Source organism: Malus domestica, chromosome 09 (genome assembly GCF_042453785.1).
Source record: "Malus domestica chromosome 09, GDT2T_hap1".
Classification (NCBI taxonomy): domain Eukaryota; kingdom Viridiplantae; phylum Streptophyta; class Magnoliopsida; order Rosales; family Rosaceae; genus Malus; species Malus domestica.
This window is the reverse complement of record NC_091669.1, coordinates 15,201,681-15,205,110: the sequence shown is the minus strand read 5'-3', so window position 1 is coordinate 15,205,110 and position 3,430 is coordinate 15,201,681.

The following is a 3,430-nucleotide window of genomic DNA, read 5'->3' as shown; positions in this document are numbered from 1 at the left end:
TTCTACTCATGATGTACTACTTTCTTCTGCTAGATTACATTCTACTTTTAATTCTAATAAATTATTATATTTTTTTATCCTAAAATATGTTCTACTCCTATTTAGAAAATTAATTTTTTTCATCTCATCATCTAAAATTCTATGTAGTCCTAAAATATTATCCTTCAAGCGAAATATTATCCTTCCTCGTCTTTCTTGGATGCACCGGTGGGAAGATGAACTTCTTGGGGGTGGAAGGGTATTTTGCAAGGCCGTAAAATATTAAAGGGGGGCTTAAGATGGAGGGTTGGTGACGGACGAAATATTCAGATTCAAATGAATCTATGGTTACCTATTCCTCGTACATTCCGCCCTACTTTGAGGTCTCTGGATATGCCGCAGTTGGTTGCGGATCTGGTGGCACCGGATGGTACATGGAAGAGGGATGTGATTGAAAATTGTTTCAATATTGATGAAGCCCGTGTTATCTTAAGGTTGCCAATTAGTAGATTTGGTTGTCCAGATCATATTATTTGGCATTATACACGGGATGGGATTTACTCGGTTAAATCGGGATATAAGGTGGCTCAAGAGATGTAGAGAAATGGTGAACTGGGCCATAAGGGGATGGGACGGTCGAGCTAGGGTCATCTTAAGGACCGCGTTTGGCTTGATGTGTGGCAGTTACAACATCGGGGGATTCGGTTGGAGACTTGTTGCCTACAGTGTGGGGAGGATGTAGAGACACAGGTACATCTTTTCTTTAAATGCTCATTCGCTAGAGTTTTTTTGTTTATATCACCATTACAATTGGATGTGAATTTGGTAGAAAGTGGTGATTTTTTGGAAAGTTGGAAGTGGTTGAGTAAGAAATATAGTGATGAGGTGGAGGCGAATAAGCTTATGTGATGGGTGGTATGTGGGTTGTGGCGTCTTTGGAAATGTAGGAATACCGTGGTCTTTGAAAAAACTATAGTGGAGCCTCGGTCAACATTGGAGTCTTTGGTTCGACAATAAAGTGAGCTTGAGGGAGAAGGTGGGAGCAAAGACTTACTACAAGGCAACAACGCGAGGTAGGGGGATGGTTCAAGAGAGATGGGTGAAGCCTCCATTTCAAACTATTAAGATTAATTGTGATGGTGCTTGGTGTTCTCGTATTCTCGTATGGGGATTGGTGGATGTGGGTGGGTGGCTAGAGACTTTGCAGGGATCTTCCAAGGGGCCGGAGGTGAGGGGGCATCTTGTGTAGGTCTAGTGTGATGGCGGAAGCAGAGGCGGTGAGGTGTGGTTTGTTGGCTTGTATGGAGATAGGTTATGGAAGGGTTCAGATTGAAACTGACTCGAAGATGCTTGTGGAGATGTTATATGGCCTTCTTTTGTCGGAGGCTAGCATTGAAGGAATATTATGGGACATCGAGTATAGTAAAACCCAATTGGATTGTGTGGAATTTCTTTATACCCCTCGAACCTGTAATGAGGTTGTGCATTTGGTGGCAAAGTTTGTCACGAGTATGGGGGGTTCTCATTTGTGGGATTGCTTGGAGCCGGAGTGGTTATTTAATACTCTGGCTAATGATGTAAACATTTATGTTCGTATCTAATAATATTTATCCTTTGGAAAAAGAAAAAAAATCATATGTCTTATATTTTTCTAAGTATTGTTTTCATCTAAATGATCAATATCTTCTATAAGCTTATCTATAATATGATCAAAATTTTGCTCAACTAAATTAATATCTAAATTATCAAAAGGCATATGAATACTCTCATTTTCGATCTCACTCTCATCCTCTTCTATATTTTCTAGTTGCTTGTAATTACTAAACCTAATTGTTGTTTTACATGTACTAGTTTCATATATTTGTACTCTATCTGGTTGTCTATTTTTTGCTACTTGTAAATTAGGTAATGTCCACTGAGTTCCTTCTAAAAAGCTATTATCTACGGGTTTTGCTTCTATCATATTTGCATGCTTACTACCAAATGTTTGAACTAAATTTTGAAATTCTAAATTAAACTTATGATTATATTTATCAGACACTTTTCCAATATACATTAAACTAATACACAAATTTTTTCACTCTCCTTTGATATTATAATTTTTTTATGCTTACTTTAATATATTTACTAAATCCGTTTATTTTCATAACGTAATTTGGAATACATCATATGACTGCTAAGTTTGAACTTAAGTCTACTTAAGCTGTTGCTATTGCTGCTTGTTGGTGATTATCCCATCTATCATCATTTATGTATACTAAAACTTTTGTGTCTACTTGTGCTCTGGTTAATCCTACTATTCCAATTAATATTGTCCCTATGTGAATCTGACTGAAATGTGATTTTCTCAAATGCATAAATGCTTCCTTACTAAGTAAATTAAGTGTAACTTCTTTATCAATACAGCTAACTTCATGTTGACTGGTGCTACTTAAAATTCTACTTCTATTTTCAAATAAACCTAATTGATACAAATTGTATTTATTTTTTTGTGTTTTCTCAAAACCTCTTCTAATAAATTTTTGTGCTTCTTCTTCATTTGGATAAATATCTTCAACTCTAATTACTTATTTTCCTTTTTTCCTAAAGAGTTCCATTTTCTGTCATCAAAATGATTTATCTTAGGTCTTCTAATATAATTATTTTTACTTAAAGTTAAATTTTCTAATTTTTCTAACAAAGATGGTGGAAGTGATGAAGATGCGTTATATAAAACTTGGTTTATTTCTGCTATTTGTTCTTCAATTTGATCTAATTTCTTAGCCAAACTTAAAACTAATTGAATAATTAAATTATTTTGCCTAATGGGAATATTACTACTAGCTACTTGTGTTGAAAAATCTGTTAAATCTACTGGTTCTTTATCTAACTTACTAATTTCTTTCAAAACTTGGATATATTTTCTACTAGTTCTAGAATCGGTCATTAAACTAATAATTTATTTATTTTATTATGCAGCTTATCTACTTGTTCACTCAACTCTTTTTGCACTATTGAATTTTTTGAACTTCTGATTTTAACTACTCAACTATTTCTAATGATTTCAGTTCTACTTGCTTAGGCTTATTATCTATAAGGTCAATAAACTCTTATATCTCTCTTTTGCTAGGAAACCTTTGAATATTTTTATTATTATCTTCTAACTGAGATGTAATATAATCTAAATTTTGTCTAATTGTTTTTATGGATTTTTTCTGAAAATGCTCTAACAATTGGTTTAACAAATGATTATACTTATTATTTTCTAATTTTATATTTTCTGCTTGATTAATAATAAGATCTACAATACTATTGGCTTGTAGATTTTCTTCACTATGCAAAATATGATTATGCTTTCTCAATGGAAAATAACAAACTAAACTATTTTGGTTTAAGGTTATTTTTCTTTTTTTGTGGTTCGCTAATTTCTAAATTAAGATTATCTATCATAAATTACAATCTACATTTCTCT